The sequence below is a fragment of the Pinus tabuliformis genome, chromosome 2_2, assembly GCF_031772625.1.
Source record: "Pinus tabuliformis cultivar Carrire ecotype Pingquan chromosome 2_2, CPIR1, whole genome shotgun sequence".
In the NCBI taxonomy this organism is placed as follows: domain Eukaryota; kingdom Viridiplantae; phylum Streptophyta; class Pinopsida; order Pinales; family Pinaceae; genus Pinus; species Pinus tabuliformis.
In genome coordinates, this window is record NC_142300.1 from 1,142,645,820 (window position 1) to 1,142,662,554 (window position 16,735).

Sequence of the window (16,735 nt, forward strand, 5' to 3'; positions counted from 1 at the left end):
CACATGCTTTAGATTCTCGTTGTCTTCATTTTTGGGTTTGAGATAGTCCCTCTATCAGAGGGATTACAGTGACTCATGGTATTTGGGCATGGTTAATCTAGAACGTTGCATCTAGAAGACACTCTACACAACGAGGATTGAGTCACATGCTTTAGGTTCTGGCTATCTTCACTTTTGGGTTTGAGATAGTCCTTCTATTAGAGGGATTACAGTGACTCATGGTACTTGGGCATGGTTAATCTAGAATGTTGCATCTAGAAGACCCTCCACAGGGCGTGGATTCGCCTCTAGCTACATAATTTATGTGCACCCATGACCCTCCTAGACCTGGTTTTCATTTTGACATTGGATACTGTGGCACTGGCTATTCGATTGTAATTGGAGTAGCTCGCAACTCCGACGAATTTAATAGTGGTAAAATTTGTGCGTTCTAAATTGCATTCTCAACTCTCTAGGGATTTTTACATGGTTTTTAGTTCATGATTGGAGTCATTTTTTACTGGTGGTTTCTGGTCACTTTTGTGCCTGAAGTCATTTTGCATTGGTGATTTCCGGTCATTTTTTCTAGAGGGCATAACATAGTGGTTGTCTTTACACCTTACTTATTGGACCCTATTTTTTTTGTTGTCTCTTGGTTTTTCTTCTATTGCGCTTGCTTATTTGGGATGCCCCCTCTTGGTTTAGTTTATCAACACATTGTACTTGCGCTAATTTCTTCCTCACAAAGTTCAATGCTTATTCCCTGGTTTCTAGTTTTATTCCTTTCTAGTGATCATGCCCAAATAGTGCATGTGCAACCAGACAGGAAAGCGGTGGTCGTGACCCTCAAGGTACACCACAAACCCAAGCTCAAGCAAAAGAGGCTGCAACAATATACTACTTGGCTACTCCATCAGAAATTTACTCTAAAATTCGTCACCTGGAATCCTTATTTGCTCTTGACAAACAAGAATTTTCTTATTATGATGTCATTGATGAGGTTGTTTAATGGGTTCCTAACCCTAATAATACAAGGAGAAGTCAAAAGCAATACCTCAACTCTATGTCATTGCATTTCCAGTTGAAAACCAGCGTAGGGTGAGTGTTGAAAGAAAGAAAGGGTGAACAAATACAACATATTTGCAACTCTGAAGGACATCAAGTGTGTTGAGTGGAATCAACGCTATTGTTTGGAGCGTTTGGATTCTCGAATATCTCACATGGAAAGACATTTTCGGTATGAGGATAAACACACAGTTCCCTGGGATTTTCCAGACCTAGTGGCATGGGGAGGTTTGCACATGGTGATGAAGACATTCCTGTGGAACTTCTCCCATTGAATCACATGCTTTAGATTCTTGCTATCTTCATTTTTGGGTTTGAGATAGTCCCTCTATTAGAGGGATTACAGTGACTCATGGTACTTTGGCATGGTTAATCTAGAACGTTGCATCTAGAAGACCCTCTACATGATGAGGATTGAATCACATGCTTTAGATACTGGCTGTCTTCATGGGTTTGAGATAGTCCCTCTATTAGAGGGATTACAGTGACTCATGGTACTTGGGCATGGTTAATCTGGAACGCTGCATCTAGAAGACCCTCCACAAGGCAAGGATTCACCTCTAACTACATAATTTATGTGCACCCATGGCCCTCTCTAGACTTGGTTTTCATTTTGAGATTGGATATTGTGGTGTTGGCTATTCGATTGTAAATGGAGTAGCTCGCAACTCCAATGACTTTAATAGTGGTAAAATTTGTGCATTCTAGATTGCATTCTCACCTCTCTAGAGATTTTTACATGGTTTGTAGTTTGTGATTAGAGTCATTTTGTACTGGTGGTTTCTGGTCAATTTTTTGTTTGAAGTCATTTTTCATTGGCGATTTCCGATCAATTTTTCTAGAGGGCATATCATAGTGGCTGTCTTTACACCTTACTTATTGGCCCCCTCTTTTTTTTGTTGTCTCTTGGTTTTGCTTCTGTTGTGCTTGCATATTTGGGATTCCCCCTCTTGGTTTAGTTTCTCAACACCTTGTACTTGCCTAGACTTCTTCCTCAGCAAAGTTCAATTCTTATTACCTGGTTTCTAGTTTTATTCCTTCCTAGTGATCATGCCTAGACAGTGCATGCGCAACCAGACGGGAAAGTGGTGGTCGTGACCCTCAAGGTACACCACAATCCCAGCCTCAAGCAAAAGAGGCTGGAACAATACACAACTTGGCTACTCCATCATAAATTTTCTCTAAAATTTGTCACCTATTGTGCAGGAGCATCCTGCTTCAGAAAACCATTGTATATTTGGTTGACTTAGGGGGCGTAATGTTTTCAATTTAGTTGTATATTTTAATAATTGAGTGAAAAATATGTGTGTGAAGTTTTAATTGTACATATTATTCTCAATTATGAGAGAATATGAGTGATGATACACTTGTAAAGATCTCATAGAGATCTTAGGGATTAGGGGATCCTAGAATAGATGATTAGTTGAGTTAAAAGTGGAATTAAAGGATTTTTAAGATTTGGATGAGAGAGTTTAGGGATCAAGAGAGATATTGTTGGAGTTTGTTAAGGGATCTAGAACCTACTTGGATTCTAGTCCATTTGTATAAATTAAGAGGAGCCCATGAGGCATGGGAGGTAGAAGTGTGAGAGTAAGGGATTAAAATAATTATGCAAATATTTTATTAATGAATTATTTTCAGAGTTTACGTGCAAATGTTTTGGTATAATCTTTTATTATTTTTGTGTAACCTATGGCTAGATTTACAAGTCCAAGAATAGTGTGAAAAATTGCAGCATTGTCTCCATCAACTTGGAATCCTTATTTGACAAACAAGCATTTTCTTATTATGATGTCATTGATGAGGTTGTTTAATGGGTTCCTAACCTTAATAATACAAGGAAAAGTCAGAAGCCAAACCTCAAATCTATGTCTTTGCATTTCCAGTTGAAAACCATCCTAGGGCAAGTGTTGAAAGAAAGATAGGCCGAACAATACAACATATTTGCAACTCTGAAGGACATCAAGTGTGTTGAGTGGAATCAACGCTATTGTTTGGAGCATTTGGATTCCCAAATATCTCACCTGGCATTTGGATTCCCAAATATCTCACCTGGAAAGACATTTTTAGTGGGAGGATAAACACACAGTTCCCTAGGATCCAACTCCAAATATCCTACCCTCGTGACTTCATTAGAATGATGCATTTGATATGTATTCATGTGTTAGGTTGTTTAGTATTTATATTTTAGTAGAATAGTTTACTTATAGAGGATATTAATTTCAGTTTAGACATTAAAATAAATGAGTTATTTTATTTTATTTTATGGGATGTGTAAAACAATTAAATATTATGGTTAAAATAAAAGAAATTAAATATAATTTTAAAGGTTATTGTATACCAACCCATGGATAGAGTAACTTCCTTGGAGGCCTATTCCTCTAGACTCATCATAAACTCGGGTGGAGAGGGAGTTAATGTTTTTCCTAACCACTCAGGCCTAGACTTACTTGACAAATCAAATATATTTTCACTCTAAAAGAGGTTTGTATCTCAAGAGACTTGATTAAGATGTATCGAGGCTTGCTTAAATTTTTTTCTTTAAAAATATTATATTGCACATGAATACCATGGGTCAATACCATGGGTTCTCATAAATCTCTAGCTCAAAAAACAACAATAATTTTTATTATTTTTATTTTAACATTGGATTATTTTTATTTTTATTTTATTTTCACTGAGTCAAAATGTTTACAACACATTCCATTACATCTCCACCATACTGGGTGATAGAGCACCTCTTGATGCCATTAATTTTATGTTTTTTGTTTTATTTTATTTTATATTAGAAAAATAGAGAGAGCATATTATGACACACAAATCACTTCATCTTTATTCATCACAACAATTACAAATATATAGGACATAGATCACAGACTTTGACAAATCTAGATCCTAAGAAAGTGGATCTATGACTCGGAAATGACACAACTACAACTCAGACATAAGGGACATCAACTTCTAGATCGACTCACGTAACTCCTAATGGCAATTACACATGACATAGAAGCATTATTTCCAATACCCTCCCTTAATGCTTACATGGATAACATTAAAAACACATATTACAACAATAAATAAATCTTTTTCTGATTGGCCTTCATGAGCACCCACATCCACTCTGAAATCTCGCAAAGAATGCTCTTTCACCTCCATTTAAAATGTAACTGCCTCTAACCATCATTATGAACTTTGCAAGATCAAGAATATTGATAACTTGTTAGTCTTCCGTTATAAGGGTCATCAAATAATGAACCATCCTATGGACCAACCACCATCTGTTGAATATTTTACTTTAGTCTATTCGTTAGTTGCTAAGGTGGAGATCTGAATACAGAATGTGTTTAAAAGTTGATCAAACAACTTGACCTTACAAAAATTGATGTTTTAACCACAGAAGCTTCAAGTTTAAAAACCACCAACTATTTTTATAACCAATAAAAACACACACCAACATAATCTCTCACATATTTTTTTTGAAATAATATAACAACTCCGCCATCTTCAAAACAAATCTTAACCAAGGAATATGGACCTCACCAGGAAGCCTCTACGGCATTGAATCCTTTCTTTATATCGCGAGTTCTCGAAATACATCCACTTCAGCTTTTTTTAAATAAACCTTGCATCAATATATTAATACCCAAATACTTCCACAAGTTAAAATAATCATTTTATATATATTTAATACATTAAAATTCTCCTCATAGTTATAGCAAAGCACATCAATATATAAATAATGATTAAAACATTAATGTATAAATAATAACCATTTAATCTTTTAGAGATGGAAAAGAATAGTAGACCATTTACTAGATCCTTTTGTAAACGATTTATAAGATTTTTTCGAATTGAATACCTCTAACATACTTTTATATTAATTTATATTTTGTGTATATGAATATAATTATATAATATTAGTGATTTTTTTTGTTTTATGATTTAGTATATTAAATAATTTAGTGTATTACTATATATATTACAGTCTAGGGGGATAGAGTAAATGGTGATAAGATATATATTACAATTTATGAGGGATAGAGAAAATGGTGACAAGGTATCATGTTAAGGTATTCTATAGTGTAAAGTTCACTTGTTCGAAATTTTATGGGAAAAAATCCATTCGTGTTAAAAATTAAAAATTAGTGTAACTTAAATACCCCTTGAACATACAATCATCTTAAAACTCATCTAAACTATATATATATATGAATTATATTATAATATTAGATTAATTACAATATATTATTTTTTTTTCCCATGGAGAAAAGTCGTAATTTCTATTAATATAAAGAAATTACATTTTGTACATGCCAAGTGCATATGCATATGGAGGCATAGATGCCTCACTAGTTCATAAACTATTGTAATTTCTATTAATATAAAGAAATAACATTTTGTAGATGCCAAGTGCATATGCATATGGAGGCATAGATGCCTCACTAGTTCATAAACTAAGAAGAAAGTCTGTTATATCTCTAGGCAGGGAGTCCACTAGGGAGTCCACTAAGACTGTGCTAGTTGTTACTAATATAAGTTGATCAAAAATAAGTCCTGCTCTCCGCAAAGAGTGACAATATAAAACTGTGTGTTACCAAAAATTGAGTTGTAAATCATGACAAAAAACAGTAGTAATATATACATTGTAATATGAGTGGGCCCTATAGCCCATCGTTTATAGGATCATCAAAAGGTCTATGATAATGCTGGTAGAAAGTTCCATCGATCTCCTCTCGTATCAACCAATCATTTCCTTGTCTATGCGCTGCTTCTTTTGATAGTTGATCTTCCTCTGTATTTTGTTCCCTGTAAATGTGTTGACATACAAAGGAGTCAAATGAAGTAATCAATCGTTTTGCTTCATCTAATATATGCCTCAACGAAAATGCATAGCAATGTGATGCATCATTCAACCAGTTGCAAGCCATTTTAGAATCTCCAAAAGCTGTAGATGACTGCACTGTTTTTGCAATGCAAAGTGTATAATGTGTTTTGTTGTGCAAAGTTCAACAAAATTATTGGTGCCCATACCTAAGTTAATTTGGATCTTGAAGCAATGATTTTCATTAAGGTATAGGATGGCTCCACCCCACAGCCCGCCTCTTGAGCAAAGCCATCAAAATATTAATTACAATATATTATTAAAAAAATCAATTTATCATTTTTTTTTTTAATATCAAAATTATTAAAAGATATCAATATAATTATAAAATTATACTATAAATAAAAAAATATATAATTATATATGAATTGAAAATTAATTTATACATAACCAAATTCAAAATTATATATATAATTGGTAGATGTATATATTGTTAAGGTATTCCATATAATAGTCATGCATCAAAACTCTATAGATGTACCACATACTTACCCTCAATGACAACACCATTAATAACCATTATATCCCACGACAAGATTGCACACATCAAAAACCTAAAAGTGAAGAAACCAGACACAATGACTCCCAAAAGTAAAGAAACCAGACGCATGAATATCTGACTGCTCAATGTGAGCGTGAATTGCATGGCAAAAGAATCCGGAGGGCAGCTCCACCAAACCTCTTAAAAATTTGAAAATGAGTTAAAATCGAAATTGGAGAGGCTTTAGGCTGCAGTTTGCTGCATTCTCACACTCAGTATAGTAACATTCCTAATTCACTCAGTAGGGAACGTTTCACACTTCACATTTTCTCGACGTATGCAGTTTGGTTTGAAGTTTATCCGAAAATATTTGCGTTATTGATTATTGGATTAAATTGCGTCATTGAACATGTTTTAAATCTCTGGTTTTGAATGATTTCTTTCATCTCTGCAGAGGTTGCCCATTGAGTTTTGACAATGGCTCAGAATGATATGGCTGCGTTCTTAATTATTATTGCTGTACATGGATGGCCTGACTACGCCACAGCAGCGTCTCCTGAATATGTGTGTGATCCTTTGAAGTTTCAAGCCTTGGGATTGAATATCAAGGATTTGGCATACTGTGATAAATCTTTGCCATTTTTAGAGCGTGCAAAGGACTTAGTGAGTAGATTAACTTTGGCCGAGAAACCTGGCCAGATGGGAAGCAGCGCTACTGGAGTAAAGAGGCTTGGAATTCCCAAATACCTATGGGGGTCGGAGGCATTGCATGGATTAGCTACCAATAGTCCCGGTGTCAAATTTGAAGGGCCTGTACCATCTGCAACGAGCTTCCCTCTTGTCATTTTAACCGCTGCTGCTTTTAATGAAACTCTGTGGAGAAAAATTGGAGAGGTAATGCTCATTGTTTGTGAATGGGTATACATTTATGCAACGTTTATGCATTTTAGGTTTAAGGAAATCTGAGTGTAAGTTGATGCAAAAATTAAGAAAATTTTTGGAGATTTAATGAGTATATTTTGAAATATTTCTAGAATCTGAGAGTATGAATGTGATAGTAGATTTTGAAAATGTTATTTTGATTGTGGATTTTGGGAAGGTCTAGAATGAGACAGATATGGTGAAGCAATTGACTTAGCCAAGGAATCATCTCAGAAATTTGAAGTCTAACTTGTGGGCTGAATGAGTTTTTTTACCATATCTTATTTAATTGAAGTCTAACATGTGGGCTAAATGAGTTTTTCTACCATATTTTTTTTAATTAATTTTAATTTTAACCAAAATTAAGTAAAAAATTTTAAAAACTTGAATTCAAGTGGTGTAATATGTAGAATTTGAATGTCTGATTTTCAGGATAATAAAAAATCACATTCTTTCTTGAAATTATTTTGTAAAAAATTTATAATTGATTTATTTTATAAATTAATTTATATATATATATATATAATTTTCAAAATATTCTTGAAAATCTACCCTCAATCAAATTACCCATTACTATTCAGCTTAATACTTTTATCATCCATTTTTAAAATCTATGAAATTGTAAATGAAATTCCTTTATGGTGGCATTCAATGCAGGTGGTATCCACTGAGGCACGAGCCATGCACAATGTTGGGTTGGCAGGATTAACATATTGGAGCCCTACCATCAACCTTTTAAGAGATCCAAGATGGGGTCGTGCGCAAGAAGTCCCGGGCGAGGACCCTTTTGTGGTGGCCAGATATGCCGTGAACTATGTGAGGGGTTTGCAAGATCACCCAAATGCCTCATCAGGGAGACTGAAAGTTGGTGCCTGTTGCAAACATTACACTGCTTATGATCTCGACCTGTGGAAGAACATCAATCGTCTTGACTTTAATGCAGAGGTGGGCTCTAAATTCACGTGGATAAAACAAATCTATCTACAAAATTGTCTACTTTTGATTTAATATTTTAATTTCTATATCCATGTTTTTTAATAAATATTAAAATTTACAATAATTTATTTATTTATTTTTAAATTAAATTACTTTATATTTATATAAAAATCAAATTTTCATATTGATCCCTTAAACATTAATTTCATAAACTCAAAGAAAACCAGCTTATCCCACACAAATTTTATTTTAATTGCCACATAGCAACAACCACTTTCTTTCTGCTCAAAAAAATTGACACATGGCCTAAAAAAATCACACTTTTTTGAAACCAACACAGATTTAATTTAATTACCACATAGCAGCAACTTACTTCTTTCCGCCCAAAAAAATCACAACAACTTTTTTGAACCCAATACAAATTTAATTGCCACACAGCAATAACCAACTTCTTTCAGCCCAAAAAAATTGTCACATTACCTAAAAAAATCACACAAACTTTTTTGAACCCATCACAAATTTAATTACCACATAACAACAGCAACCAACTTCTTTCACCTAAAAAAATTACCACATGGCCTCAAACAGCATCTTTCAACCCAAAATGGTGTAACGCCTGTTTAATTTGAACATGAATGATTCACTAATTTTGAATTGATTTTGATTCTAACTGGAATGAATGCAGGTCACTCAACAAGACATGATGGATACTTTCCAACCTCCTTTTGAGGCATGCATTAAAGATGGGGATGCTAGTAGTGTAATGTGTTCTTACAATCAAGTGTTGGAATATTAATTCCAACTGCACAGCGGCAGGCGGACGTGGGCAGCCAACTCAGCCAGCACGCTGCACCCGAAACCGCCAGAACGAAACCACCCTCTTGTTCGCACCACCTTTGGCAAAAGGCTGTATCCGCCGGAGGGGCTCCGAACACATTCACTTGCCGCCACGCGTCCCATGTACGAGCACCGAAAAACCACTTTCCCCGGACGGTAAAAGTCGTGTGGTTTGCGGAAGAGTGGTGTGCGAATTGTGTTGGATCGGGTCTGCAGGCTCAGATCTCCGAGAAGCTACGCAGACTTTATCGACTGGGCCCGATGCACTGTGGTGGCGACACGTGGCACCGGCCCGCGTCAAATCAAGAATTTGCGTGGTGTGGAAGTTTTTCTTTGGTTGACCGCCGTAGGTGAAAAGTCATGTTTTTAATGTTTTTACGTGAATTAGGTGGCCCCTTTTAATATGGTTATGGGGGCACGATTTTTATATATGGTTTACGTAGTGTTTGGTGAAGGCCCTTTTAATATGGGCATGGGCACGTTGTTGTATATGTTTTTATATATATATTTTTATATGTTGTAGTAAGTAAAGTCTGCGTGTGGTAGTTGTAATAATGTGTAGTGAGACTGCGCATGAGGTGAATTAGTTTTTATTGTGATGTATGGTGTGTGCATTGAGGCTACGCACGGTGTCTGCGTGTGGAGTTCTTTTTGTAGTTTTGTGTAATGGTGCCTGCGCACGGTGAACGTGTGTTATATTTGTTTTGATATATAGAGAATGCACAGCAGTGCAAGAGCTTAACCAGAACAGGGATATAATGTTTGTCCGCCATTGAAAATGCAGAGGTTGTTCAAGGAATTGTAATGAACGCACAGCAGTGCGGAAATCATTTTAAAACAGAGATGTATTGTATTGCTTGCTCATCGCAAAAGCAAGAGGTAGCTTGAAGCTGTTTTGTAATACCCACAGCAGTGGAAGACCAGAAATGAGGAGACAGAGTTTCTCCAGTGAATCCCTCTCTGTGTAGAGGATGAAAATTGTAACAGTTTTGTTTTTAATCAATAGAAATGTTTTTATGGCTGTGTAATGGACTCTTGTGAGTCATTTTGGTTTCAAGAGAATTTCTGCAAAAGATCCTGGACAGAGTAAACAGAGCATTGCCTCTGTGGTGTTAATGTTTGTTTGGTTTTTGGTATTTTCTCCATTTAAAAAATACCCAACAGTGGTATCAGAGCAAGGCTTAGGCTCTTTGTAGGAGACAAAGAAGCTGAAGGGAGAAGGTTGTTGCTGCAGCAAAACCTCTCAGGCAGTTAGAAGACTCAGACAGCGAAGGATTCAGGTATTCCCCAAAAGCATTTCTCTTGTTATTGCAGAAGACAGTCAGTTTTTAAAAAAAAAAAATCACAGTCAAGGATTTAAAACCATAGTTCAAGATGCAAGGAATGGCGAGCACAAGCATGGGTATGTTCAACACCCAGCTCCCACACTTTAATGGGAAGAACTATGACTACTGGTCTATAACCATGAGAGCTTTGTTCATCGCTCAAGATATATGGGAACTAGTAGAATATGGGTTTGAGGAACCAGCAGATGAAAATGAGTTCAATGCACTAACTCAGGGAGAGAAGGATCAGCTGAAGCTCAATAGGAAGAAGGATGCAAAGGCCATTGTTTTGTTGTATCAAGCAGTGGACCAGAGTATATTCCCAAGGATAGCAGCAGCTACAACATCACATGAAGCATGGCAAACTCTCAAGACAGCCTATCAAGGCATGGAGAGAGTGAAGACAGCAAAATTGCAAATGCTGAGAAAGGATTTTGAAAACTTGAACATGAAGGAGTCAGATAACATTGACTCATTCTTCACTCATGTGATTGGTGTAATCACACAAATGAGAACTCATGGAGAAACAATTGAAGATAGAAGAATAGTGGAGAAAATATTGAGGGTCTTACCCTCAAGGTTCGATGCCATAGTCACCACCATTGAAGAGACAAAGGATCTCTCAAAATATTCAGTTGATGAGCTACATGCATCACTGATAACTCATGAGCAGAGGTTGAGTAGGAATGAAAACTCATCTCTTGAGCAAGCTTTCAAGACCCAGTTGTCCTTTGGAAGAGGAAGAGGTCAAGGAAGAGGAAACAGAAGAGGAAGAGGCAGAAGCCAGAACAGAGGTGGAAGGAACAGCCCATCAAATGCACAAGGAAGAGGCAGCAATCCAAATCAGAACCAAGGTCAAGGCAGCAGCCAACAAAGAGATCAGTATCAGGCTCAAGGACAAAGGTATGATAAATCTAATGTTCAGTGCTATTATTGCAAAAAGTATGAACATTATGCTAGTGATTGTAGAAAGAAACAGCATGATATGAACAGCAGAAAAAATGCAAATGTTACAAGAGAAAACAGCAGTCAAGAAAACGTCCTCTTAGCTTGTAACATGGCTGAAACACATAGTGAGGACATATGGTTTTTAGACTCAGGTTGCAGCAACCATATGACAGGGAATATAGCCCTCTTTTCAGCCTTAAATCAGAATTTGAAATCAGAGGTCACACTAGGAACTGATAGTAAAGTGTCTGTTATGGGAAAAGGGGAGGTAAAAATATTTACAAAGCAAGGAGAAAGGAAAACCATAGCAGATGTCTACTATGTCCCCGGAATGAGATGTAACCTATTGAGTGTTGGACAGCTTATCCAAAAGGGTTACAATGTTTATTTTGTAAATGATGTGTGCACCATCATAGATATACCACCCAGCAAAAGATGCATTGCTGAAGTGAAGATGACAAGGAACAGGATGTTCCCTCTCCGGATCCGGGCAGACTTGAAAAACAAAAGGGAAATGGCAGCAGTCACCCAAGAGGCCTTCCAATGCGTGCCAAAGGATGAGAACTGGTTATGGCACTTGAGATTCGGGCATCTAAATTTTGGAGGTCTAAACTTATTGAGCAGAAAAGGAATGGTAAAGGGATTACCATTGATAGAGAAGTCCGATAGCCTTTGTGAAGGCTGTATATTGGGCAAACAACATAGAGAGAGTTTTCCATCAGGGAAAAGCATAAGGGCAAAGGCACCCTTAGAGATTATCCACTCAGATTTGTGTGGACCAATGTCCAGGGAATTCCCACCTGCGCAGATCCGAAGCTTTTGGGGGAAACCATCAGAGGGGAATGGAAACTTAATGGGTAAGAAAATGATATTAGTATTGAGTTCTTTAACAATTCATAGCTCTGATACTAACCGATTGCCATGATTCTAACTTATGTTGTTTAGGTACATTCTGTGTGACTGTGACTATGTTAAAGTACTATATGCTAACCAGAACTACACAAAAACACGAGAAGACGCTGTAGCATCTGCTTTGAGAGCAGGTTGGTCTAGACATTTAGACAATGTTGCAATGTTTTATTTTAGTGTCTCATAGTAATTTTAAAAAATTCACTTCATTGCATGCTTTTTCTCCTTTGATTCAGGATTGGACTTGGACTGTGGATCGTTCTATCTGGATTATCTAGAATCTGCAGTTCTGCATGGAAAGGTCAAGGAATCGGATTTGGATAAAGCTTTGGTAAACTTGTATATGGTTCTGATGAGAGTAGGTTTCTTTGAGGTAGATGAGCATTATGCCAATCTGGGGCCCAAGGACATCTGCACTGCTCAAAATCAAGAGTTGGCTATTGAAGCAGCCAGGGAAGGTATAGTTCTTCTTAAAAATAATGGAGCCTTACCATTATCAACTAATCATATCAAAAAATTGGCCGTGGTTGGACCCCATGCCGATGCCACCAAATCCATGATAGGCCTCTATGCGGGTACGTTTTAGTTGTTTTTTTCACATTTCAATTACCCTAGACTTATGAAGTACTGAGTGAAAATTATTAAAATTAATAGTATGGTATGGTCTTGCATTTGCATTGCAGGGGTTCCTTGTAACTACACCCCACCTGCACACGGGTTGGGTAAATATACTAAAGTTGTATATCGACCTGGATGCCTCGACGTGGCATGTAACAACACACGCCTGATAAGTCCGGCAGTGAAGGCAGCCAAAGAAGCTGATGCAACTATTCTGGTTGTGGGGTTAGATGTAAAGCACGAGGCAGAAGGACTTGATAGAGAGAGTCTACTGTTACCTGGGAATCAGACGGAACTTGTAACTTCGGTGGCCAATGCTTCCAAAGGACCAGTCATACTGGTTATCATGTCCGGAGGAGGAGTCGATGTCAGGTTTGCCAAAAATTTAGACCAAATTTCAGGGATTCTGTGGGCTGGATATCCTGGCCAAGGGGGAGGAGATGCCATAGCTCAGGTCATATTTGGAACATATAATCCAGGTACAAGGTGCAACACATTTATCAACCAATCAAGTGATTTTGAACACTACAGGATACCTGTTTTATCTATATAATTCTTAAGGGCCTTATTTTTCAATTTGTCAGGGATTTACTTTTCAATTTATCAACATTTGCTTCACTGGTCAACCCGAAATATTAGACAATTGAAAATCTACACAGTTAAAAATTCCAAAAGCACTGACAATCATTATGACGAGTAAATGTAGAAAAACACACCCAGCAACAGAGATTTTCAGTTTTATTTTTTCATACAAGTAACTATTCACACTACCTTTTGTGGCCCTTTTTATTTGGAGTGCAGATTATTAGAAAATATCAAAATTACACCGGAGCTAGGTCAAATAATGGAATTAGCTTTTACTCTTAGATTTTGTTCTTTGAATTTTGAAATATTTTAGTAATCTGCAATTTGAAATCGTTCACTCCATTCTTATGTGGTTATTTTTATTAGATTGCAGATTATGAGAATAGTTTAGATTTTCAAAGATAAAAGTGAGATCAAACCAAACAATTTACTTACTTTTTTTTCCTTCAAATTATGGAATATTCCTAAACTCTTTTTTTTTCAAATCCTGGAATATTCTATGAATAAGATGAATAACTTCAACTCCATTGTGCCAGTGAGCTAGAATAAGATGAATAAGGTATTTCTCATAACTCAGTTCAGCAAAATTTCACTCATGGAAAACCCTTTTTCGGGATGTCAGGGTTGTTCTACTCAAACAAGTTATTGATGGTTTTTATTCATGGATTTTAGCTCCAAGTATATAGGCATACATGGTTTTGCTTATAATAGGCATACATGGTTTTGCTTATAATATTAGTGTTTAATGTAAAAAAAAAATTATAATTAAATTATCGTTATGCAGTAAAATCAAGCAACGATATCTTTAGACATCACAACTACAACTTATCTCAGACATCACATCACGACTTATCTCAGCGCTCTATAAACCTAACGCCTTCATGATGTAAATGATTTCAATAAATGCAGGTGGTCGCCTTCCCATGACTTGGTATCCGGAGCAATATGTGGAACAGGTTAGCATGGCAGATATGCAAATGCGAGCCAATTCAAGTGGGTACCCAGGAAGAACATACAGATTTTACAAGGGCAACAGTGTATCCCTTCGGCTATGGACTGAGTTACACCAATTTTACATATCAGATAAAGTCTCAATCCCCCCAAGCGATACTGAGAGTTCCCTTGGCTAAGAATCAGAAATGCTTCTCTCTGTTTCAAGCCGTGGATCCATTTGCATTTCCTTGCGAGTCGATTCGCTTGGAGGATTCGCCAGAAACATGTCGGGGATTGAATATAAAAATAGATATTGAAGTGAAGAACGAAGGTAAGAGAGATGGTAGTGATGTTGTTCTGGTATACTCCGTTCCTCCTACAGGCCTTACCGGAGCTCCAGAAAAGCGGTTGATTGCATTCAGGAGAGTGTTCGTGAAGGGTCACAGCAGTGAAATTGTTTCAATAGAAGTTAATGCTTGTGAGAGTTTGGGGTTAGTCGACAATACAGCGTATCGGGTACTGCCAGCGGGCTCCCACACATTGCTGGTAGGGGATAAACCCTCCAATTCGGGAAATAAACCCTCAATTTCAATTCCTCTACTGGTATCTCTAAATTCAGCTTAGTTCAGTATAGTAGAACGCATGCAGGCTACCGTTATCAATTTTCTGGAAATCCAGAAACCATCTTCTCTTTTTATTATGTTTTGTTGTGTAAACGCAGAGCATGTCATTAATATAATATTACAATCACATCTGTGCTAACTAGTTATAAAATTTGCTCTTTAATGGGCATGTTTTTAATTTTGGGTTGTATTATTGTTGCTTTATTAAATGGTTAGTAAATGACCATAACATCCATATTAATCATCAAAAGTTTTGATGATTATATTAATCATCAAAAGTTTTATTTATGTTAATCATCAAAACTTTTACTCATAATGGGCATGTTTTTAATTTTGGGTTGTATTATTGTTGCTTTATTAAATGGTTAGTAAATGCTCGTAACATCCATATTAATCATCAAAAGTTTTGATGATTATATTAATCATCAAAAGTTTTATTTATGTTAATCATCAAAAGTTTTGATGATTATATTAATCATCAAAAGTTTTATTTATGTTAATCATCAAAACTTTTACTCATAATGGGCATGTTTTTAATTTTGGGTTGTATTATTGTTGCTTTATTAAATGGTTAGTAAATGCTCATAACATCCATATTAATCATCAAAAGTTTTGATGATTATATTAATCATCAAAAGTTTTATTTATGTTAATCATCAAAACTTTTACTCATAATACATATTGTATTTTCTAAAAAAATTTATTAAAAAATAAAAATAAAAATAAAAATTAATTCAGTTATAATTTTATTTTAAATTATTATTATTATTATTTATTTAGATAGGTATATCTATTTTGGAACAAGATTTTCAGAATTTTAGTTATTAACTGGATAGTGGAAATTTAACTTTTATAAAATAATTATGCTTTTTTAGTTAAACTGATTAATTAAATGTCACATGAAGAGACTTATGATTTTTTGGACATCTCATAGTGATTATCCATAGTAGTGTAGCATACTCTATCCAAAGAATAAAAATTTTCATAATAAAGTGGGGTAAATTTCCATGCTTAAGAGTCACGTTCTATATTCTTTTAAACGTATATAAGTCTAACTTATATATTAATTTTGTTATAATTAATAATATCAATATTGGTTTAAAATAACATTATAATTTAGTTAGTGTTCATGATGCGTTAATATGTCATTCTCTTTAATTAATTAATTTGAAAGAAAATAATTAAAAGAGCAGAACTAATATAAAAGAAAATCTTAACCCTTGATATATGAATACTACTATGACTAATACAATCATATAAATTAAATAGCTAAGATATGTTGCTAAAATTGGAAAAATATAAAAATTAACCAAAATTATAGCTTTATTTTAAATTATATATATATATATATATATATATATATATATATATATATATATATATATATATATATATATATATAGATATATATATATATAAGACATGTAAGACATCTATATATATATATATATATATATATATATATATAAGACATGTAACAAGATTCTTAATCATGGAGTTTCAGTGCTATCTATTATGGAGATTCTTAATCTATGAATAGGCTTTGTTACAATACCATGACTTATTAATCCCTTTGCTATAATTCATTTCATATGACATTTTTTTAAAATTAATAAATTTAATTACAAGGGAAAAATGCATAAGTACTTTGGTAATAAATCTTAGTCTTTGATTTGTGTATACTAAGAATATT

The 16,735-nt window shown here is 35.1% G+C and overlaps 1 pseudogene; it reads left to right on the forward strand.

The window, feature by feature from the left end:
- Nucleotides 1-7,994: 7,994 nt before the first annotated feature.
- On the forward strand, nucleotides 7,995-15,043 carry LOC149197435 (putative beta-D-xylosidase 5; annotated as a pseudogene).
- Nucleotides 15,044-16,735: the final 1,692 nt, after the last annotated feature.